This window comes from Cygnus olor, chromosome Z (assembly GCF_009769625.2).
Source record: "Cygnus olor isolate bCygOlo1 chromosome Z, bCygOlo1.pri.v2, whole genome shotgun sequence".
In the NCBI taxonomy this organism is placed as follows: Eukaryota; Metazoa; Chordata; class Aves; order Anseriformes; family Anatidae; genus Cygnus; species Cygnus olor.
Window position 1 is genome coordinate 54,530,459 of NC_049198.1, and position 24,670 is coordinate 54,555,128.

The 24,670-nt window shown below is 41.2% G+C and overlaps 1 protein-coding gene across 11 annotated transcripts in view; it reads right to left on the reverse strand.

Moving 5' to 3' along the window:
* PAM (peptidylglycine alpha-amidating monooxygenase) overlaps positions 1-21,856 on the reverse strand; it is a 141,507-nt gene extending 119,651 nt beyond the window's left edge. For 4 of the 11 annotated variants that reach the window (XM_040540667.1, XM_040540662.1, XM_040540659.1 and 1 more), the window contains exons 1-2: positions 21,726-21,826; positions 15,451-15,545 (exon numbers count right to left, since the gene is read on the reverse strand). The gene's annotated coding sequence lies outside the window, so the exon portion shown is untranslated. Of the gene's footprint in view, positions 1-15,450; positions 15,546-21,725 lie in introns of all 11 variants that reach the window. The other 7 variants (XM_040540658.1, XM_040540654.1, XM_040540664.1 and 4 more) reach the window with 4 other exon arrangements.
* Between the last annotated feature and the right edge of the window lie 2,814 nt (positions 21,857-24,670).

Genomic DNA, 24,670 nt, shown 5'->3' on the forward strand with positions numbered 1-24,670 from the left:
ACACCTTACACTGCCATTTGTTTTTCCATGTTGGCCTTACAGGTGAGCAAACAGATTATGTTGAAAAGTGTATTTTTATTTAAAGATGACTCAAAGCGTCCAGCTTTATTACAAGTCAGACATGCTTGAATTAGTCAGTTAAAATAAAGGATTTGAATCCTTTCATAAATAGTGAAACGAAAACACAAAATCATAGCAACAATCTACGCAAAACACTAAAAAGGGCATTATCCAGAGCTGTAACATTTTCCTCAAGAAGAGTACACATATTAAGAAGAAAAGCATAGATAGAAGAAAACAGAAACTACTGCAACTGCATCATGTTTTATTATTGATTCATTTATTTGCCCTACACATAAAGTACCTAGGTACGCATAAAGAACACAAATTTATAATTCTATGTCAAAGCACAAAATGAATAGGAAATTGCTTCTGGTGGGGATTTGTCATTTACATAGAACCTCCTATGGCAGTGTGCAAAAAAAAAAAAATAGTATTGTGAAAAGATTTTTTTAAAAGTACATTGAAAAGACAGAGCATGCTAAGAGAAGCAGTTTAACAAGCCTTCAAGCAAAGCACTTTTTGCTTATCTACATGTAAATCCGATTTCTTAGCTCTCATTTGAAAATAAACAACAGCAGCAGCAACAAGCACACACAGAGTTATAATCCTAAACCCATATCTACTGGTAACACATGCAACACCTGTCCTTAACACCAGTTTAAATAAAAACAAACCACTCCATTGTAACAGTCAGTTTGAGTTTCACCATGAAATAGCAAACAGTTATAACAAAACAATAAACAACGGTTATGATGCTACCACTCTTGATAATTATCCCAAGTCACAGACTGCTTGGAAGGCAAAACAACGAGCTATTGTAGTAACCAACTAACCATACAATACAGTTAGCATATCTAACCTACCTAATCCAGTCAATCATATTTTGGTGTGGTTTGCGAGGAGAATAATGCTGTATCAGGTAGCACCATACAGAGATACTGCTGAAAACTTGCCCTAATTCCTGAGCAGAGGCAGAACTTCACAGCACGTGCTCTCATTATCTCCCAACAACAAAAAGGAGGAAGGTGCTTGAGGCATTCCTCAGGCAGCAGGCACCACACCAACACCCAAATATCTCACCCCCAAAAAGCTTCAGTGTTTCTTTCTAGGAGCTGATGCTGCCATGTCAACACAGCATTTAAGGGAGGCCCAAAAGCATGGGGTCTTTCTATGTCTGTGCTTAGTCTACAAAATGAACACCAAGAAAACACTAAGGAGATATGCATTAAGATTTTAGCAAAATCAAAGATACTAAAGGAAAGACAGTTTGACATAGCTTGTAAGAACTTACAGATGACAAACCAACTTAGATTTTGATACAAATGAAAGATGTATGGCAAAGATCAGTGTACAGATACCAGGTGCATCACATTCTTCATGTCCACAGTGCGACATGACTGCTTTGTATTTTACTTAACTGTAAAATACAGTTATGAATATATAATAACTTGTATAAGCATAAAACAGGAACATAGAATGAACATAACTGTTCATAACATCGCCAACTTTTAGTTACTTTTCTCAATCTGGGAACATGACAGCCCCCACTATTAAAGTTCTGGCTTGCAAATGAGTCAAAAATAACAGTCACAAAGTTGAATATCCTGGGCCTAATCCTATCTGATTGTGTGTGATTAAGATGAAACAATGTGATTTTCCTTAATCCTCCTTTGAAAGAAGGAAATAACTCAGGGTATAGTTCATGGAAATTTAGTACTGTAATCACTTAAGACCTGCTATGGACACCTCAAAGTTTAAGAAAATGAAAAAATAAACCACCTGACAGCTTATGTACAGCAAGAGAAAAGGCCTCAGAGAATTCATACATGCAAGACGCTAGAATTGTTTAAAGATGAGAAACCGTTTACTCCTTTACAAAGCCTGTGTTACTGTCCTTTTTCCAGAAGCTTTGTTAAATCAGGGGCAAAAATACAGACTCTAATAATATTTGCTTTATTGGGTTCAGAGTGCATTCTTTGAGCAAACACTAACAATGTTTAAGTTTGAAATTGGAGGGTAGGTAAGAAGTAAGACAGTTTTCTGCATAAAAATGCAGCTGACAAGAGCTGCTGGGGCTGAAATAACTGCCCACCCATGTGCCTAGGATATGTGTCCTGGCCTAAATATCACATTTAATTTAAAAGCATATCCTTCTACCATCAGATCAACACCAGCTTGACAGGCAGAAGAGTGCTCCAAGGCAGACAGCTGGCCACAGCTCTACTCTCTCACGTACTAGAAAAATGCTAACCGAGAGCAGGAGCTGATATGGCTAACAGCAGCAGCCACCACAATCAAAATAAATAAAACCTATTTAATTTCTACAGAATAAGTTTTGTACCCACGTCGAAACAAATAATTAACCTTACTCGCACCAATCTGTTGGTCTCTTTCTACATTAGAAAACATGAGGAGACATCATATTAAACATAACCACCTCACAGGCATGGATGCCAGTACAAAGTCTAAAGCAAGAAAAATGCATCCTTGGTGGAAGAGGACTGGGTCAGGGAATACTTAAGCAAACTGAACAGACATAAGCTCATAGGCCTTACGGGATCCACACAAGTGCTGAGGGAGCTGGTAGATGTCATTTTAAGGCCACACTCGATAATGTTTGAACAATCCTGGTGACCCAAGTAAGTATGCAAGGTCAGGACGACAGCAAATGGTCACTCAAATCTTCAAAAAGGGTAGGAAGGAGGACCCAGGGAATTACAGGCTGGTCAGCCTCACCTCAATCCCTGGGAAGATTAGGCAGCTAATTATAGAAACCATTTCCAGGCAGAAGAAGAAGAAAACCATCAGAAGGATTCAGCGCAGACACACCAAGTAGAAGTCATACTCAACCAGCTTCAAAAACTTCTACAATGAAATGAAAGGCCTGGTAGACAAGGGGAGAGCAGTAGATATTGTCTACTTTGCCTTACTTCAGCAAGGTTTTTGAAACTGTCCTCAGCAAGATCGTCATAGACAAGCTGTTGAGATGGATAAGCAGACAGTGAGGTGGACTGAAAGCTGGCTGTAAGGACAGGCCCACAGGGTGGTTATCAGTGACATGATGTCTAGTTGGAGGCCAGTAACCAGTGGTATACCCAAAGGGTCAATACTGTGTCAGTCCTGTTTAACATCTCCATTAATGATCTGGATGATGGAGCAGCGTGCCCTCAGCAGCTTTGCTGATGACACAAAACTGAGAGGAGTGGCTCATACACCAGAGGGTCATGCTGCCATCCAGAGGGACCTCAAAAAGCTGGAAAAAATGGGCTGAGAGGAACCTCATGAAGTTCAACTAAGAAAAATGTGAAGTCCTGCACCAGAGGAGGAAAGAAGCTTGGCAGAAAAGGACCTGTGGCGCATCCTTATGGACACCAAGTTGAACATGAGCTCTCAATGTGCCTTTGCAGCAAAGAAGGCCAGCTGTGACTGCATATGGAACAGTGTCATTAGCTCACCAAGGGAGGTGGTCCTTCCCCTCTCCTCAGCACTCGTGAGGCCACATCGGGAGTACAGTGCCCCATTCTGGGCTCCTCAGTACAAGAAAGACATGGGCATACCAGAGGGAGTCCAACGAAGGGCCACAAAGTTGATGAAGGAACTGTTCAGCTCAGAGAAGAGATGTCTCAGGTGGTGGTTCTTCTCAACTTTGATAAATACCTGAAGGGAAGGTGCAAAGAGGACGGAGCCAGGCTCTTTTCAGTGGTGTCCAGTCACAGGACAAGAGGCAATGGGCACAAAATGGAACACAGGAGACTTCCTCTGAAAATCAGGAAGTATTTCTCTACTGTGTGTGTGACCAAATACTTCTAGTTTTTGTCTTTGTTTCTCACCAACCACTCTATTTTTAAGTGGCAATTATCTTAATTTTCCAAGCCTTGTCTGTTTTGCCTGTGATAGTGACTGGTAAGCCATTCACCTGTCTTCATACGGACCCACAAGCTTTCCCATCTTATTCTCTCTCCACTGGTGAGGAAGTGGAGTGAGAGAGTACCTTGGGGGGCGGGTCTGGTAGCCACTGAAGTGAAGTGGTTATGTAACTCTAAAACAAAGTAGGCCAGTTTTAGATGCAAGTATACCGACATAACTCCAAGAGTAACATCAGTTTGCAGTTCGTAAAAAGGTCAGCATGTGACAATTCCTGCCCTTGAGTACTACCATCCATTCATTTAAAAGATAAAAAATAAAATAAAATAAACAACCCTCCCCAACAACTTCAAATAAAATTAATATCTCAAATACCGTACTGCTTGACAAAGACCTTACCTCAAAGATCAATTTTATAGATATTGTCTCAGTGTCAGTTCTGTGGTAATAACTAGATGTATACTATTTTGATTGAAAAGAAATTATACATTCAATTCATATCTCACACACACACTGAGTAACTCAAAAATTTTTCCTAAGCCAACTGACATGGTTGTATGTAGGTCAAGTTGTCCTGACAGGGACGAAAAAGATGAAATAAGACAGAGATGGAGATCTTCATGATTTAAACATCCTCCAAAAGAAAAAGCCCTGGTGCTTACCAAAAGCAACCACAGACAGAGTCCCGTTGTGAGCATACAGCTTCTTAGCACTGCATGATGGAATATATCTTGCATATCAATGGAAAATATATTCTTTTTTTTTTTTTTTTTTTGAAATATTTGCTCCTGAAAGCACTAGCACAAACTTGAGAGTTCAGGTCAGTCTGTATAAAGAGGGCATACAGTTTTTGGCAGTGGTCTTCCAAGTTTCAATAAAGTGTTGATTTCCCTAACTCAACTGCTTGAAGAAAAAAGTACTCTGTATTAAATGAAAATACTACCTGACAAAAGTTAATCAAGTGCAAAAGAGGGCACAAAGCTCATTAATTATAAACAGGGCAGAAAAATGAAGTGAAAACTGTAGAAAGACAGACCAACTTGGAAAAGCCAATTAGAGATAAACAACTGTTTTAAATAAGTATTTTGAAGATGTAGCTACAAAGCTGAGAGTTATTTTGTCTCAAAAAGAGAAAAAGAGAAAGCTCTCAAAGTGACAAACCAATGAGATCATCCACTAGTATTTAATGATAAACAGTTGTTATAAATAGGAATGTAGGGATAAATTAAAACAAACCAAAAAGCCTACAAGTGTCAAACACGATAGCCCTAGTACTCTCTCCTTGTGAGTTAGCATAGTATTGTCAGAACAGCACATCACACTTCCCCTCCCCAAAATATTCAACCTGATAGATATAAAAGGTTTTAAAGACAGCTTTAAAGACGTCTGGTTCCGTCTGGTTCCAGATCCAGTTATCTGAACTAGCAGCAGGAAAATTCTCCCTGCCATCCCCCCCCGCCTTTTTTTTTTTGCTACTCCCTTACCATCATAACAGAAAAGAAATGTCCCAGTTTCAAATCAGGTAGGACAGATGCCTGAGTATTGCAAAGGAAGAAGTAACCAGCTGAACAGCTTTCAGAAAAAATCAGCTACTATGAAATTTGATGGGTTGAAGAAATGAACAGTAGAGACTGGATAAACAGAGAGACAGGACAAAACAGATAAAAGGTCAGCCTGGCTAAAACCTAGTGGGGAAGATGGGGATCCTGAGTCTTAGGGTCAGGAAACAAAGAGGCAGGAGTGGCAGTCAGCTCTGCCCACAGCCAGAAAGGTCCATTAACTTTCTTTCTTCCAAAAAGATCTTGGCAGGGTCAAGAAATTCAATGACAAAGGTGGCTTTATGCCACAGTTAGCCACCTTCTGGCGCACTTTTGTCCATCAAGTTTGTACCAACAAACCTTAGTAACTACAGACAGTACCTTCAGCTAAAGTTGCCAACATTGCAAGAAATTAACCATGAGAAACTTTCATATTGTATTTCACAGTGCACAGAAATTCTTCAAAAAGCACTGAAGTGTAACAAGATAATTATTTATAGTCTATTTTGCAGGCATATTTAGTACAAACATGTCCACTAAATGGATAGTCAGAACAGAGTATGAATAAACGAGGTCAAATAGAATAAATAAATAACAAGAATGCTATTTATAGCTGCAAAAAACTGCAAATTGCCTGAAGATGACAGGAAACTGCACTTATGCAAATGAAGAGAGTTGAGCTTGAGCTTAATTAAATCATTAATCCTTTTTGTTTGCAAGTCATTTTCAGAACACACTTTAGCTTGACATTAGGAAAGTACTGTATGTGGAATATTTTATACAAGTCATCTTGAACATTTTGACTTTGCTTCTGTATTCATAAGAAAAAATCCTTAGTTTGCAGTTTCTGAAGCTTTTTTCCACCTTTTTTTTGTTGTTAAAGCTTGTTTTCCAGTGCAAATTCATTTTGAAATCTCCTTGAGACCACCTTATTTGTTTACTTCTTGCTGCCATATAGGATCCTGAAAAAGCAAGGTGCTACACTATGAAGCACTAGGCAGTAGGCCTACCATAAATTAAAAAAAAATTAGCGAAATACAGTTGACAAAGGCAAGGTGCTTCTGATTAACTTTGCTAGGCTCTACCATTAGATATCACAGAATACAGCTAACCTCACCCAGAGGGACCTTCCCCATGCAAAAACAAAACTTCCATCTGTAAGTAGGGAATGTGTCATAGCAATTCTAAAAGCCTCAGTACAGGTATTCTAAGATGTCTAAGCACTAATGTACACCGAAGAGCATTGCTTAACACTGCTACAGTATGCTGAAGCTCTATTTCACTCTTTCTTTGACACAGAATACCAGTGTCACTCTTTTTAACCTGGTAATGTTTTGTTTTTTTCAATTTTAATTTTACATAGTTCAAATATCAGAAATGGCAATAAAGGAACTGTTTGTAATGAAAGTTGAATTCTCTTCCCTAAAGAGACAGAGAAGCATTAGGTTTGTTTCCTACCTGCATAAAGTTTCTGGATCTACAGCATGGCCATTTCAAACATAAATGAAACCATTTCATTTAACTGATAACTAACTACAGGCAACTACCCTGAAATAAGTAAAAAGTAGCAAACAACAACAAAATCTATATTCTACACAATTTTTTAGTTTAATTTAGTTTAACTTCTGTAATGAAATACCTTTTAAAAAGAACTTACAGACTGAATGACACAGCTCTCATAAGGTGCACTTCTTTTAAAGCCTCTATAATAATTTAAATGCCATGTGAACTTAAAAGAAAAGTTCAATCTTGAATACATATCCCCTCAAAATATGTCACTGGAATACACGCCTCCCAAAAATATGTCCCTGAATCTCCCACCTACAAGGTACTGTAACTTGACCACAATTGTGGACTCATCTTTGCAACTGTTGCATAGCTAAAAAGTTTTATGTCAAAAAAGTTCTAAGAAATCCACTGTTAAAGTATGAGAATATTTCAAGTAAAGCCAAAGATTCATTACAGAGGAACACTTCTGTTTAGATTCTGTAGAAAAGCAACAAATAAAATGTAATTTTTTAGGCATCCTCTTGAAGCTCAAGGCTGTAAAACACAGCAGTAAGAATAAAAGTTTTCCATAATAAATCCACTGAGAATACTAGCTAGGTTTCTAGTACTTACCTAAAACTTCCAGTACTTACCTAGGAAGTGAGAGAATTGGTCCTAAAAGCTAATTATTTACTCCTAAGCAGCAAGAACAAGATAAAGACAAACCTCAGAATGAGCCAGAGCATAGCCTTGGGAGGACAAAAGAACCAAATGTTTCCACAGATCAAAGATACTCTTTCACAATCAAGTGGCAGTCTGATACTAAGCACAGACATCTGAAGAAAGCTACATCACCTCAAAGTGAATTTTTCAAAATAAATTGATTTTAATTCTTTTATAGTGATAGTTTGTCAAAATCATACTTGCAATTAATTCCTGAATCAGCAGCTATTGCAAGTTATAACAACAGGTAACATCCTTGATACATTAGATAACAATATAATACTTTCACAACAGGTCAAAAGATAGCAAAGAAACAACATGGCCTCAACAAGAATTATTCCTACTATGGATGAACAAACCCACAATGCTGTCATAGTAATAGAAGTACATCTAACAAATTGGTCTGACTTATGCAGGTGGCCAAAACAACTTTCTCAAATCCTTAACTTGGTGCTAGCTCTGATCATGCCCCCTTCCTCCCCCTTCCCCCCCCCCCCCCCCCAAAAAAAAAAAAAATTTTTTGCTTCCACTCTGACTAGATTCAAATGTCAGCTATGGCAGGAAAGACTGAATTTATCATCAATTCAATACAAGTGACCCAGATCTCCACGGAAACATATCATGAGTGCAATGGCAGTATATTACCTGATACAATAACACAGATAATCTAGTATTGCTACCTGTATTATCCTCACAAACTCTTAAGAAAAAAGGCTAAGCAGCACATGACACTGAAACCACTTTTAGAATACCAACCTGCAAATCACAGCCAGTCTTTTGAAGACATTTATTGCAAAAAAAAGATAGCAATGGCTTATAAAAGCAGTTTTTTATTTTTTTTTTTGCCAAAAGCGAAACAGAAGAGAAGATTTTGTAGGTATCCACTTAGTTCAATTCAATTTGCTCTGAAGATGAAATGGATTACGTTAGATAAAAAGCAGTGAAAATGAAGAAATGTGTATTCCATAAATCCCACGGGATGTGGTGGAGAACCAAAACAGTAGTATAATACAGACCAAAACAAAGGCAGACAAATACAATGTCATTTTGTTTGATCTTTTCACAAAGGGTAAAAAAGCTTCACTCTTTTTCATGTTATCTGGCACTCCTCGTTTTGTTTCAAGACACATATAGTCTTACCTGTATGAGTTTTCTGTCCATACAACATCAGCATATGAATACGCTTTATGCGCATTTCTGCTTTCACAAGTTATGTGACTATGAGCCTAAAAACAGACCTCTTTTTTTTAAAAACAAACAAAAACTGAAAAGAAGCCTGCTCTGAAAAGTTTAATTCACTACCTCTTCTTTAAACTTCGGGCCAATCATTCCAAATGCACCACACTATGATGTCGTGTGGGTAGCCATGTAGCAGACATTTTGTCCAAGATCACCAGCTCCTCAAACAAGCCACACCTGCCCTACTGGGCCTTGTACTCAAGGCATGGGAAGTCCAAATGTCAGCATGGAAAGCTGCTGTAAGGGAACATGATGGAGTGCCCCAGGGTGGCCTGTTCTGCACGCTGGTGGACTAGATGAAGGAGATAACATTACAGCATGTTAGGCAATGATATGTCATTATATATAAATTCTGTAGATAAGCCACAAAAGTGCTAACCAAAAGATGCTTTTAGCTTTACTTCAATCTGAAGTCCCAGATGACAAAACTACCAGGAACTCTACTTTATTTATGGGAAAAATATAAGCAAGTGAAAGGGAAAAAGAGACCACAAAAGGAAACCAGGACAGTGGACAGACCGATGGTGCCCTCTGCTTCCACACTCAGCTGAGAAAGGGAGAACACCTCAGAACCAATTAATTACCCCAACCTTTTGCAGTGGTTTTACCCTTCTGGGCAACTGAGCTCTACCACAACCACTCTCTCACTCTCCTTCCTCAAAGGGAAAGGGGGAAAAAATATGATGAAAAGGGCTAAAGGGGTGAGATAAGGACAGGGAGGTCACTCTACAACTATCGTAACAGGCAAAACAGAGTCAGCACAAGGAGATGAATAAAATTTATTACCTATCTCTAGCAGACTAGAGCAGTGAGAAACTAGAAAACAAACTAAAACCACCTTCTCCCTATCTACTCTCTTCTACTTTCCCCCCGGAGCAGCACAGGGAAATGAGCAATGGGGGCTGCAGTCAGTGCCTAATGCTTCATCTCCGCGGCTCCTTCACGGTCACTCCCTGCCCCTGCTCCATGTGGGGTCCCTCCCACGGAATGCCATCCTTCCCGAACTGAGCCTGTGGGGGCTGCCCACAAGCAGCAGCTCTTCAAGAACTACTCCCATTTGGCTCCATACCACAGGGTCCCCAGGAGCAAACTGCTCCAGCATGGGTCCCCCACGGGTGGGCGGCAGCTCCCCCCAGACCCCCTGCTCCTGTGTGTGCTCCTCTCCACAGGCTGCAGCTCCGGCCCGGGGCCTGCTCCTGTGGGGCTCTCCATGGACCGCAGCCTCCTCCAGGCCACATCCACCTGCTCCACCGGGCTGCAGCATTTGTGCTATCACTGTGCAAAAAGTGGTTATGGGTCCCAACAGCTTGGGCCCTCTCCCAAACAGATTGCATCCAAACAGTATAGACTGCCCCGAGATCACTCAGATGACCACGCAGCCATTAGAGGCTGGAACAGCTGGAGAGCGCAGCCTGCTCCTCCCTCATTTGCCCCAGTTGGTCAATGAAAACACCTAGAAGCTTCTGACAAAACAACAGCTGATTATTGATTATCAAATCGGGTTCCCCCACCCTCACAGCTCTAGCACCCAGCATTGCCACTCTCCTTGAGCGAGTTGAGTCTGAAGCCGTGACACCATCCAGATAGCATTTAATCCTTGGAAGCCCAGCTGCTAAAGAACTGCAGGAGCAACCTGTGCTCTCCTGGCGTGCTGCTGCCCTGAGCTATCGACACAGCCCCATCATTCACCATGGGCTGGCAGCCCCACATTTGGAAGATTTCAGTATTTCTCCCGCACAGTAGATCACTCAACTATGTGGATTATGTTATCCACATTGCTGGTCCCACAGAGCGGGAAGTGTGAGAAGCACTGAGTGATACTACAGAGACTATGCAAAATTATGGCTGGGGGACTGACAACCAAAAAATTCAGAAATATGACAAAGAAGCAAAATTTGGAAGGATAATTTGGCAGGGCCATTGTAGAAAGATATCCAAGTCAGCTACACAAAACATATTCTATATAGCAGAAATGCAGAGCAGAAGTACAAGTTTATTAGTCTTTGGGGTTCTGGAGGCAATGTATGCCATATTTGGTCTGGACCTTAAGACCATTATAAACAAGGAAAAAAAAAAGTCAATTCTTTCAGGAAGAAAAGGAAGCAACCACCTCTGACCAAGAAAAAAATGCTTATTAAGCAGTGTTAGGCCAAAAGCTAGCCAATAAGCCTTTCAAGCTTCAAGCATTGGATGAGGCTCATTGGAGCCTATGACAGCAAAGAGACAGGCTACATACATGATTGGGATTTTGGTCGTAGAGGTTGTCCCCATTGGTGCAAAACTAAAAATTTGAGCTGTTTTTTCAGCCCTAGCTGAAACAAAGAATCACCCAATGGGCCAAGGTAACTGATAGTGGGGCTCCTGGCCTTACAGTGGGTACCACCAAATGATTGTATTCAATAAATTGGGAAGACATAATGGACTAGTACTATGAAATGGAAATGGTGAATTTCTGTGCCGCCTCTACCATCCCAAATACAGTGAGTGCTTTACAGGAGAAAATAGTACAAATTGGCTTAGGTAATGACATTTTCTATCCAGTCTGGTCTGCCTCCATCTTGGCTGCAGTAGGCTCCATCGTATGAGCAATTAACCCAAGAGCAGAAGCAAAATGCATGGTTCACTGATCAGTCAACAAGATAATGCTAAAGAGAAACAGCAACGGAAAGCAGCAGCCTTTAAAATGGCTCAACAAGCCTTCCTAAACTACCAAGAAAACAGGAGGCACAGCCAATATGTCAAACTGATAGCCGTGGCTATGGTGCTGGAAGAACTGACAGCCTCAAAAATCTTTATACTGGCTCTTGGGCAGTATATAAAGGTCTCACACTGTAGTCTAGCAACGATAGGCAGATGACTGGATGATATGCAGCAAACCTCTCTGGGGTCAGAATTTGGAGAACACTCAGCCACACCCAGCAGACAAATCATACTGGGCTACTTCCAGAGTCAAGGTTTATAGTCAGGTGGTGGTAGCAAACAACTGGCTATATTTCCTCCAGTACATGCTGACCAGAAGGCCACTATCAAAGGTCTTTGCTTATTAAGCCAATGATGAGGTATTTCCACTTGTATTCAATCAGTTAATGGCTCGCAGGACAAACAGTTCAGAAGAGGGCAGGTGAAAACCACATAGGACGAGTTTACCATATACTCCATCATCCCTGGGGAACCAGTTTAGTAGAGCATAATAATATCTTACTAAAAGAACATTTGTGAATTCTTCCACCTACGCACACCTTGTAGAACCAGCCAACAGTGCTGGCACAAGCAGTAGTAAGTCTGAATAGAGGGCGGGGGAGTCCAAGGCTACACCACTTACCACCTATTGTTAGGTCACCACCACACAGAAATGTCTATTGGGTTTGTGTCTGAAACAGGATATGAATTTAATCTCAGCACAGGACAGACAATAACGTTTACAGAGGACTCTGTCAGGCAAAATGATCTCTTCCAAAATGCTGGTCCAAGGACAGGAGGCTATATTCTTAATTTTGGAATACTCAGCCAATACTCTTTAATATGCTCCACAGACGTGATTTCAATCTGTTTTGCAGAAAGTGGATATGGGTAGTCCCTTGAGAAGTCACAGTATTGCACAAATCCGCAGCGACATCTGTCGGCAACCTGTGGATTACACCGATGCTCCAAGTTTTACCAGTCCAGAATATTTTGGGAGTCAATAGATACTACGGTTGGAGCTAAAATACCCACGTTTAAGCAGATGTCTGTGCTGATTGACACATCAGGGTGTCAGGAACAGGGACCTCAGAAAAGAGTGTGTATGTTAGGGGTGGAGGACGCCCAACATGGGAAGGACCTCCATGTTGTTGACCCTCACAGATTGCTATGTATTGCTGACCACTTAGAGACAGAAAAACAGATTATTCTCATCAGTAAAAGTTTCACAGAATCACAGAATGGCCGAGGTTGGAAGGGACCTCTGAAGATCATTGAGTCCAACACCCCTGCTGAGCAGGATCACCCAGAGCACATTGCACATGACGGCATCCAGGCGGGTTTTGAATATCTCCAGAGAAGGGGACTTCACAACCTCTTTGGGCAACCTGTTCTAGGTTCACTCATCTAGGCTGCACTTCTTGAGCTTGTTTATGAGGACGTTATGAGAGACGGTGTCAAAAGCCTTGCTGAAGTCAAGGTAAACCACATCCACCGCTCTCCCCTCATCTACCCAGATAGATTTATATGAAAGAAAGCTAATAACTAACTTTAAAATATCTTTGGCACAATAGAGTTATTAAGGGTCATTCCACAATGGAACGACTGTAATAAGTCACTGCTACTACCATCACAGCTTGTGACTTATGGAAGATACAAAAGATAACTGTCTTTCCTGAGTGAATTATATGGGCAATTTCTTATGTGAGTTAGATGGTATTATCATATAATCCACTGTTTTAACAATTTAAACACACTTAAAATGTTGAGACCTTACCCTAAACAAACATGTTTTCAGGCCTGCAAAGCTACTGTCAGCAAAGAACAACCTCAAGCTGTTGCTGGAGTTGGACCTATACCATGCAGCAGCAGATTCACTCAGAACCCCCACATAAGCACTATCATTCTCCATGAATTTCCAGAACAGCTATATAGCACACTGTTTCAGAGAACTGTTATTTTAAGTACACAGTCTAAATCACCTAACAATGTGCATTTTGCACAGTTCCTCATAACATCCTCATAGACAAAGTGATGAAAAACAGCCTAGAGGAACAGACAATGAAGAGGACTGACAGAGCTGCCAGGCTCATATGTGATCAGCAGCACAAAGACCAGCCATAAACTGGTCACCAACGTTATACCCCAGGAATAAATACTGGGTCCAATCCTGTTCAACATCTTCCTTAACGATCTGGGTGGAGGGGAATACTGTACCCTCAGCACATTTGCAGATAACACAAAACTGGGAGAAGTGGCTGACAGGAGAAGTCCTGCACCAGGGGAAGAACAACTCTATGCACTGGTATAGGCTGAGGACTCACCAGGTAGAAAGTAGATTTGCAAGAAAGACCCTGAAGGTTCTGAAGGACAAGGTAGAAAGGAGACAGCAACTCATTGCACTTGTGGCAAAGCCAGCGCAGGACATCCTGGCCTGCATGAGGAACAGAACAACCAGGAGGTCAAAGGAGGTGATCCTCCACTTCTAGACAGCCCTAGTGAGGCCACACCTGGAGTACTGCGTCCAGTTCTGGGCTCCCTAGTGCAGCAGAAGCGTGAACATACTGGACAGGGTCCAGGAACAGGCTAAAGAAATGATGATGCTGGGACTGGAACATCTGTCATATGAGGAGTGGTAGGACTGTTTAGCCTGGAGGTGAGGAGAATCAAGGGGGGGAGAGGGTGGAATCTTATCAATATATATATAATTATCGGTTTGATGGGATATGGGTGAAAGCAAAGACGACAGTGCTAGGTTCTTCTCAGCAGCACCCACTGACAAGAGGCATGAACTGAAACACAAGAAGCCACCTTCTTACGAGGGTGGCCAAAGATGGCCACGCACTGCCCAGAGAAGCTGTGGAGTACTCATTTATGAAGGTATTCAAAAGCCAACCGGGCACAGTCCTGGTCAATTTGATCTAGTTGAACTTGCTTAAGTGGGGTGTGGGATTATATGTATTAAATTACTTCCAAAGGCTCCTTCCAACTTCAGCCATTCTGTGATTTTGTATTGATTTCTCTGGAAGAAAGGCATCCCTCTAAGCAGTAAGACAATGCAAAAAAAAAAAAAAAAAAAAGAGCATTAAGAAGCATGTTTTTGCTGTCAAAAAAGAAACGAGAAAAACAAAAATAGACACCACTTTAATTAACATTCTCATCAACTGTCACGAGTAATAAAAGCTATGTAACATTTTAAACTTTTTTAAATGTATGTATCACAGAAAGGTCTTCTGAAAGGACTACTCTGAAATAACAAACTTTAGAAAACTAGTAATTTTGTGATCAAAATATATTAACACTGTTCTAGCAAAAACATCAGTAAGCAAGTAAAAAGCAAAAGCTATTTTGTTTAAACCAAGATAAAGATTTATTCAAATCCACCACAGAAATCCTAATCTCTTCCATAATGAGATTGGGATTCTTAGTACCATGCAATCCAGCTCCTTAACTGAGTTCAGAGTACAACATGCATAGAAAAGAATTAAAATCCAACCACTCTAAATATAAATAATCCACAGAAAACCAAATAATATAACATGGAAGTCTGAAACAGAGCACTGGTGTTTTAAAATAAAGTATAGCTTTTCTCTCTGTCCATCCATCCCCCTTCCCTTTTAAATGCACTGTTTAAGCATGAAAACTGATCAAGTCAGCTTTGCGATTTTCTTCTCTCTACTCCTTAAAACATCTAGCTTCAGGACCCATGAACGACGCCTAAGGAGAAAAGAACTCTATTATAGCTGACTTGTAAAGCAAAATAATCACTGGGATCCCAGAATCAAAACCAATCCCCCAGCAATAAGTAAGCACTGTTGTTGTGGATAAAACACTGGGCTATAACCGACTTCAATACCTGAACAGATGTAAAGGTGTAGTTTCACACTGAGTAGACTCAACTGAGGAAGGGACAGGGAGAAATCTGCTTCCAAGAGAAAATTCTATGGCTTCCTGGAACAACACAGATGAAGGTGGTAGTATAACAGTGCATTACTGATGTTGGATTGTGAATGCATACAAATGAACATCACAGAGCAAAACATCCAATTATACCCAGTAATTATTGATGTCATCCACAAGTACAGAAGTTGGGAATGTTTTAAACACCTGTTAATGAAGACGTGAGAGGTAACACGCTTGCTGCAATACAAGTTAGATACATAAGCCATCCCAGTCTGTTCTTGACTGCCTCCTGTCTTCTACCCCACTTCACATCAGCCTCCTCTTCACTCTTCCAGTGACACCACATTCCTCTGCACACTGGCTTGCTTCAGGGGACTTACCTTCACATTAGCTGCTCTTCTTCTCAGTTCCCATAGCTCTCCTCCAGTTCTCTTCTAATCTCTGTCTCTACTCTCTTCATAGCAAAGCTACACCTCAACCCCAACATGGAATGGCTCACCACTGACACTTAAATTTCTCAACATTATAAGCTACTGACCTCTGAAACTTACTGTTGGAAGCATCAGACAGACAATTTATGGGTTGACATCATCCTGTAGTTTAGAAATATACCTTGGAACTACTTCTATTTACTATCTACATACCTGCATGCAAGTTCATTTTGGTTTCACTGAAGATACATTTAATAAAACAGAATCAAATAGAAGGGGAAATTAAACAGATTCTGAAGTTAAGAATAATTAGAGACAGAAGGAAGTGAAAAATGAAGTGCCAGAAGAAACAAAATATTTATTTATGTTCTATTGGCAGATTATGCCATTGTTCTCTGATGAAATAAGAGATGCTCCCTCCAGACAAAAGAAAACACAATAGAGTTGGTCTAGTGGGAACTGCATGTATTTTCAGCCATACTATAGCATGAAAGATTATTAGTTAAGCTAGAAGAAACTGCATTAGAATATATATAAAAAAGTAAGTACGAAACTCATCAAGGAAGGACAACCACAACCTGCATTCAAACAAGAATGATGTGACAGAGTTTCATTAACTTGGACAGAATCAAAAAAGCATATCTAATATTCATATAAATGAGACAGGAATAAAATACAAAATTCTGCATCTACAGAATCTGCTGAAGCAGTGTTGAAGAGGTATTACTCATTCACCATAAGTTCAGAATATGATAAAAAAGAAATGGACAATTTTGAGAATCAAAACAATTAAAGTATTTTTAAATTTTTGTTCTTAAGTCAAACATAGGGATTTTCTGTTCTTATCTACCATTTTATCAGCTGTAAAGAAGAGATGTATCCTGTGAGCATATAATCAAAGCTACTATTATGTATTCATAACAACAAATAATAAAAAGCAATTTTATGTGTTATCCATTCCTATTTCTCTCCATTACCTATCTGTTTATACTAGCATCATTGTCTTTGTCTGAAAGATCAGGTACAGTCCCAGTCACTGCGTACAAGAAAGATACTTTCAAGCTGTAGCCAGCAGGAGAAAGGGCTACTAGAATCACAACAAGCTCTTAATTTTCCTGGTATAAAACAAGTGAAAGCCAAAATCATTGAATCTAACAGTAAAAAGTCTAAGACAAGACATGATTGTTCTTTATAAAGAAAGCAGAGTAAATACTACAGGGAAAGAAGTAAGAATTAAACTACTGCATCATATTACACAAGAACAAATGAGTATATGAAGACCATGAACAATTATATGCTGGAAACTAGATGGACATTTTTGAAACAATCCAGAAAATAAAGACAATCCACAGTATGCCCTAACATGAGTGTCTTATTGTAAAGATTGGAAGACATGATTTACAGGCCTACAACAGAAAGCAAATGCACAGCTAAACAAAAATTCACTTGTATCCTTGGAGGATAAAAGCAAACCAAACATTTATAGTTTTACACTGGTCCTCTAGGTTTTATCTAGTACCACAGCTTTAAAAAAAGTCAAAAACCTTAAATCTGAAAATGAATAGGCCACTTCCTACACCCAATGGGAGTGTCAGAAGCAAATATACATGTTTACTTTTAAGTTATTTAAGCCTCGATTAACCCATCACACTAAGGATCATGACAGAATGATAGATGATTTTAAAAGGGAGCACAAACAAATGTTCAGATTCATAACACATTCCTTCAACCAACCTTTTGAGATACCCTTCTTTTATAGAGATTTATATAGTAAATATTATACTGGCATACCAGGAGCATGAATGCACAACGGCACAGACTGAAAAATCAGAGCAAGAGGAATGGCATGCATGCTGCAAATAAAGAAATCAAGAACAGCCATAAAATCCAAGAAAGAGTATTGATAACAAAAGGAACGGTCAGGCTCCAATGTAACACGCAAGAGTATACCACGTTATGTGGAACCACAAGTATGTGGCATGACTCATCCTCATCCTTCTTTGTGAAAAGCAAACAAACGCAGCAAAGATCATGCAACATCATTATCAGTCACAAATAACCCAAAATACATGAAGAGGACTTGGCAGGCAGCATCCCTTACCCCCCGGCCAGACCAACAGGATACCTCCATCTACCCTGGTATTCATGAACATAGGAGTGTGAAAGAATGAGTACGAAAGGATGAAAAAGAGACCTATGAGAAAATAAATGCAAGTGACTGAAGTGGGTTTTGTTCAAAGTAAAAGCTTTATGCCCCTGTATGCAGTATTGCCTGTGAACTGCTTTCACCTGTTTGACTTGCTCTGATTACATACTCTGGCTGTTACAGAACCACAGCACCTTAAAACAGATTGTTTTTGTCGAGATGGCCATTGCATCAAATGTAGGAAGTTCAACTCTGCAGCCAGAATAACCTTGGTTATCATTTGTTGCCTTTCAGTTTCTGCAAAGCACAGATTTTTTTTTCTTTGTGTTGAATGGTGGGATTCCTCTAAGTGAAAGATTTGAATAAAGATAATAAAATACATTGGTAGATGGAGGGAGAAAGAGAGAGACATCTTTCACTGCAAAAACTATGGTAAGTGTTCATGATACATGGAATGCTGCTGAGACAGAGCACTTCAAACTCATGACTGCTAAGCCTCTTCCTCAGACAGAAGTCAGTCAGCTTGATTCTATTAACTAAATCAGAAAAGCTTTCTTCCCATTGGCATCTCTTCATGCATAATCTCCACACACCCTCTAAACACTATTTCTACATTTCATTCTCTTTCTCATGTACAGATGAAAAGGATGCCCTCTGCACAATTTGATGCAAACAAACACAAAACAAAAAACAGTACTATCAAGACTTCTATCTAACAGTGAGTTTCAAAAGCCAGTACTGCACGTGAACTTTGTTTGTTATTTATGCCAGCATTACCTTTCTTTGTCAGTACTTTCCTCATGTGGTCACAACCTACATCTCAATCTTGCTTGACTTCATCTCATCCTTCCAAAAATTGATCATAGTTTTACATAGAAAGAAGCTCTCCGCACATTTATTCCCACATAATTCTAGTAGCAAATTTACAAAAGTTGGTTTTAACACAAGTTACAAAGTAACCCATAATCATTGTGAAATACTGAATTGAAATATTTTTCAATAAAACCTTTACATTTTTCTGTAGGAATACATTGAATCACTATTTAAAAAAAAAAAAAAAAAAGAACATTAGGAAGGAGAACATCATCACAGAGAAATGAACAGTATTATTCATTAAGGTGTAAACCTCACTGTCTCTCAGCAGCCCAGTGTATGTCCATTTTATATATTCTCATTTACTGCCTTAAAAAAAAAAAGAAAAAAGGAAGAAAGGAAAACAGAAAAAAAAAGCTTAACAAGCAGAGAGAAGGGAAGGCTACCGTTTGACAGATTTTAAACCTACAAATATTAAGAGTCTCATTGGTTCCACCGCTTTCCAATTTGCAGTTTTCTGTAATCAGAAAATACTTAGTTGTGTCTTGGGAAAATATCCTGTATTTACTTGATGAAACCAAATTCTGCAGCATGAGAAAAAAAAAACACACAGAACTTCAACAATGCTATGTAGTTACAGTACATCCAGTGTTTCTTTCTGTCTCTTTAGCATTACACTGAACTACGATGTTTTAACTGTTGTTTTTTTTTAATTGCTTGAAATACTTTGACCTGAAGAATACAAAGTGTTATTCTAGACCAGACTTGTAAGCCAGTCTAGCAACAATTCAGCTGCATAGCCAGCTCCAGATATCCTTCTGAAGATGCAAGAACAGAGTAATACAGTATAACCTGCCGTACATAACATGGAAGGTATGGTATAATCTGTAATCTTCTCCATGAAGTGTTTAATCCTAATTGTTAGAAGCTGTTTTCACATACAAATCAGACAATTTCTCTAGCTTGTTTGGCTCAATTTGTGATCATTTACAAATCTTTGTTTGCACTAGTAACTGTAAGTCCGGATATAATTACACACATAAGCATCCCAGGAGCTCTACTAAATTCTTCATCTCAAATATCATCAGTGACAGTCAGATCAAATTGTTATGTGGAAAACTGGCAAGTTACACAGTGACTTTTAAAAACAGTCTTCATTTCATTGTACACGCCATTGTTCTTGAGCACGCAACATGGGTACTTCCCTCAACCTGTCAGAGGAGGAATGCAGCAGAAATCCTGAGCCATGACTACTTGTAAAACCAGGCAACATGCCAGGAACAAGCTTGTCTTCAATGCGTATGCCTTTATCACCACAGTTCCTTAGGATCTACGCACAAGGAATCAAGAAGAAAATTTCTCTCAAACCGAACACTTCCCTGAAATCAACCACATGCAGGGAAATAATATCTGAAAAAGCAGATTAGTTCATATGCTATTCTATTCGACATGCAGTGGGTTGGAGGGCATCTCACCACTTGACAAGGAAACTGACAAAGCAACGCAGAGGTGGACCTGTACTCTGGATCAGATCTCTCTGCCTCCACGAGCCTGAGGGAGGAAGGTGTGCATGTTCCCCATGTGCTCTTGGCTGTTTGTCAGCCCACACCCGCGGGCCTCTCCTTTCCACTTGCACCTGTAGTGGGACCAGCACATCACAGAAACTAGCCAAGTTCAGGACTCAGCTTTCAAACCAAATTCAACCTGCTTTCCATTTTTTCTGCAAGCACAAGTCGGCAAACGCTCACCAATCTCTGTCAGAATTATTTTTAATCTCCTGATGGTGAGCCACTGGCACAGGTTGCCCAAAGAAGCTGTGGATGCCCGATCCCTGGAAGCGTTCAAGGCCAGGCTAGATGGGGCTGGGGGCAGCCTGGTCTGGTGGGTGGTGTCCCTGTCCATGGCAGGGGGGTTGGAACTGGGTGGGCTTTCATGTCCCCTCCAACCCAAGCTGTGCTGTGATATCAGACACACAGTGAAAACAATAACATTCTACAAAATAAATCAGTTAAGAAAATGATATTTGGGGACTGAGCTGTAGCTGCCTGAATGCAAGATTTGCCACCAACCCTCTTAACACTGCAACACGCACGAGGACACAGAGGGCCCCCCCCACGCCCAGGAGGCAGCACCCCGGGCTCCCGCAGTCAGAACTTACAGTCACCACGCCAGCACCCTGCCCACACCGCTGCCTGCCGGAGGAGGTTTCCCTTTCCCCTTTTTTCCCTCCCCGCGGAGCCCGGGGCCGGCAGCGGTGTCACCGGGCCCCCCCAGCAGCCGCCACCACGAAGTTGGGGGAGAGGCGAACAAACCCCGAACGGGTGCGTGAGCCACAAAATAAGATAGTTTAAAAAAAAAAAAAAGAAAAAAAAAAGGAAAAGAAAGAAAGAAGGAAAGCGGCAGCCGTCGCTCGCAGGGCGGTGGGAGCCATAACATCGCGGCTCAGACCCGGCTCGGGGCGGCAGCGAGCGCAGACCCCTCGGTGTTTTGGGGGGACCCAGGGCCCAGCGCCGCCGCCTCCGTCCCCACGGCCCCGGAGGAAACTTCTCCGGCTGGGGACCGGCCGCCGCCGGCCAGCCGGGACGGGGCACGGCCCCGGCCCCGGCCCCGGCCCCGGGCCCGGGCCCGGTCCCTGTGGCAGCTCCAGCCCCGCCGGCCGGGCCCCCGCCCTCCCGGGGAAGGCGGCCCCGTCCCGCCCGGTCCGGTCCCGTCCCGTCCCGTCCCGTCCCGTCCCGCCCGGCGGGGCGCAGCACCCGGGGCCCCTCCGCCCGCAGACACCGGCGGAGCAAACCGCCGCAGCCGCCTCCTGCTCCTCGCCCCCCGTCCCCACTCACTCACCGCAGCGGCCGCACTCCGCTGGCGGCGGCAGCGACACCCGGGGCTGCCGCGCTCCGCCGCCGCCGCCGCGACCCCTTCCTGCCACCGCCCCGCACCGCCCCGGGGCGGAGACAGCCCCGCCACCGCCCCCCGGCCCGCACCGCCCGCACCGCCCCGACCGGGATGCGGCGCCGTGCACGTCGCCCTCTGCCGAGCGGTACCCGGCGGCGGGGCCGAGCTGGCTCGGGGCGTTTCGATCCCCGGCGGCGGGCGGCGAGGTGCCGAGGGCTACCGGCAGAGGCACGGCCGCATCGCCGTGCGGCGCTCCTCCGTGCCGGCACCGCGTAACTTTGTGCCGGGCTGCTCGCCTCTCGGCCGGGAAGCTGAAGGCCCGGCCGAAGGACTTCGGGCCTTACCCTGGGCCATAAGCTTACGATAGATTTGGGGAAGGAGCCCCAAACAGTTCTGGGTATGCAAACCTTCCCTGGGGCTGTCTTCTGGGAATACCAGGGCCCTGAAAAACCATCCCTCCTTGTGAGTGCAGGACATCTGACCTGCAATTATTAGTACACGGAGCCAAAGCCTTTGAAAAGGGAAATTGAAAAGCACTGAAGAATTATGCTATCGACTTTTTGAAAAGGAATTGGGAAAATCGAGGAGGATTTTCTTTAAGATGTTGCTTTGGATTTTTCAAAGTGCTGTCTTCAAAGTTGGAAGAAATTAACATTTCAGATTTTTTGTGAATACCTTTGTATAGAAGAGGTAACTAATTTAAGGAAACGCTGCCAACTCCTATAGTAAACATTATACAATCTACCTTAGACTTCATGTTTAATGGCCCTCTAAATAATTCTGCTGTACTTACTTCCATTTGCCTGTATCGCTTTCATTACTTTGAGTGTTGTTTGAATGTTTTTTTTTTTTTAGCTTTAATTTCACTTATGTTACTTGTCTCTTTGCCAAATGAATCCATACTGATTCACAAAGGCCATAAAATGAATACATTAAAACGTTCTGTTTAACTTTTGCCTCCTCATCTTCTGAACCCTGAGATGAGACTTTCCCTGTCCTTTTCTTTGAATATGATATATTCTGGCATAGAAAAATAAAATGGCTTTTTTTATTTTGCAACTTAGGCTGTAGCCTCCTAGCATGAAGTGTGGAAAAATAAATTTACCACGCATTAGGCCCTCTACTTTCCTGTGAGGCTGACTTCACCAAGTTTTAAAAATATTTGTCATCATACATGATTTGGTATATACTTTAATGTCTTTTTGATAAAGACAAAGTATTCCAAATGTTCTTTTTCATAAAAGATAAATTATTATAAGGCTTTTGTGGAAATAAAACTGGGGGGGGGGAGGGGCATGTTTCTTTACTTTGCAAACCCTTTCTTTAAATTTATAGACTCCTGCATTAGGTCCTAATTCAACAAATATTTCAAATATTTGGAAAGTAGATACATGCTTAAGTAACTAAATTTGAGGTGAAAATTATATCAAATTGAAGGATTTATTTGGTCTGTGGATACAATGTCATGATAATGCACTTGGACTTTATTGCATGCAGGAATGGACTGAATTTTATGTCCTAAACTTTGCATCAAGTGTACTCATTCATCTGTCAGAGATGTTCATTATGAGTGCCAAGCACGGAGTTGCCACATGCCAGTTATAGATGTATGAGAAAGTATTATTTGAATGTGTCCAAAAAGCTTCTGAGTCATGCAGTCCTCCTGTGTGCGCTTCCAAAACACAGTAGTATTGGCACCGGCAAACAGCTATAGTAAATGTTAAATCATAAAGGCTGCTAGCATGTATCTTGATGAAATATTTTAGCTGGATGAATAAACACATAGATTCATGGATAGATTGAATGATTGAAAGCTGTTTTTTTCTTTGTTTTGAGCATCATCTCCTCTGTTTCTGGCAGAGAAGCTCATTTCCTTTTCCACCTCCCTTTTAGGCAGAACAAAGTGCCACCCTTCCTTTTTTTCTCTAGCATATATAAAAGCGCAGACAGCATATACACTGGAGAGCAGCGTGGAGATTTTACTTTGCAAATGGAGCAGCATGCTGGCAGCATAAAGGATGAAAGTCTTTGAAGAGCTCTTTTGAGGATAGAAATCAGCCCATGAACTCCTTCAGGCTGCAGTCTTATTCATCGTTATTTCCAAGATTTTTTCAAGATCTATCTTTTTCAAGATAAATTGCAATTTTTAAAAAGAGAACCAATGAGCTGGATATGTATTACATAGATATATAACACAGACATACTTAGTGTACTTCTTATACCTCAACATAATGCAGAAATACAACAAAACAAATAACTTTCCATTGGAGGTTTAATTTTGTCTGGGTAAACAGGGAAATATGCCACAAATTCAATTACCTCTGCTAGCACCCTTAGCAAAACTTCGCTAAGGTTAGCACCTATGTGCAATAAATGGTCCCTGTGGATTTCAGAGGAGGTAAGCTTTTTGTGGCACTGCTGCCTTTCCTATGAACAGAAGATACTAATCTTTAGCTCTGCCAGGCCAATACCTAAAAAACTGTAAAGAAAAATCATTCATAACTATTATATAGAATGATGCTGTGTTTTACATACAGCTGAGTATGGTTTATAATAAGACATAGCTTTAGAGCAGAAAATATTGTTGGATCTATCTGATCTATTTGGGGTGTTGCTAGCCTACATATACACTAGTCTTTTGATCTTAAGGCATATGAGAAATCTGACATGACTGAATGTGTGTGCCAGTGATTACTGGTGCCCCAGTGCTAGCAATTCAGTTAGTTGTCATTAATCTGAATGTGCCAACTTAAATAACCATCCTTGAAAATTATCCACATATCTCCTGAGGCTTATGATGTGTCTTTAAATAACCTTAATCTTGCCTGTTTGCCTCTGGGATCTCTACAAATGTCTCACTAAAATGTTTTTATTTATTTGTTTATTTATTATAC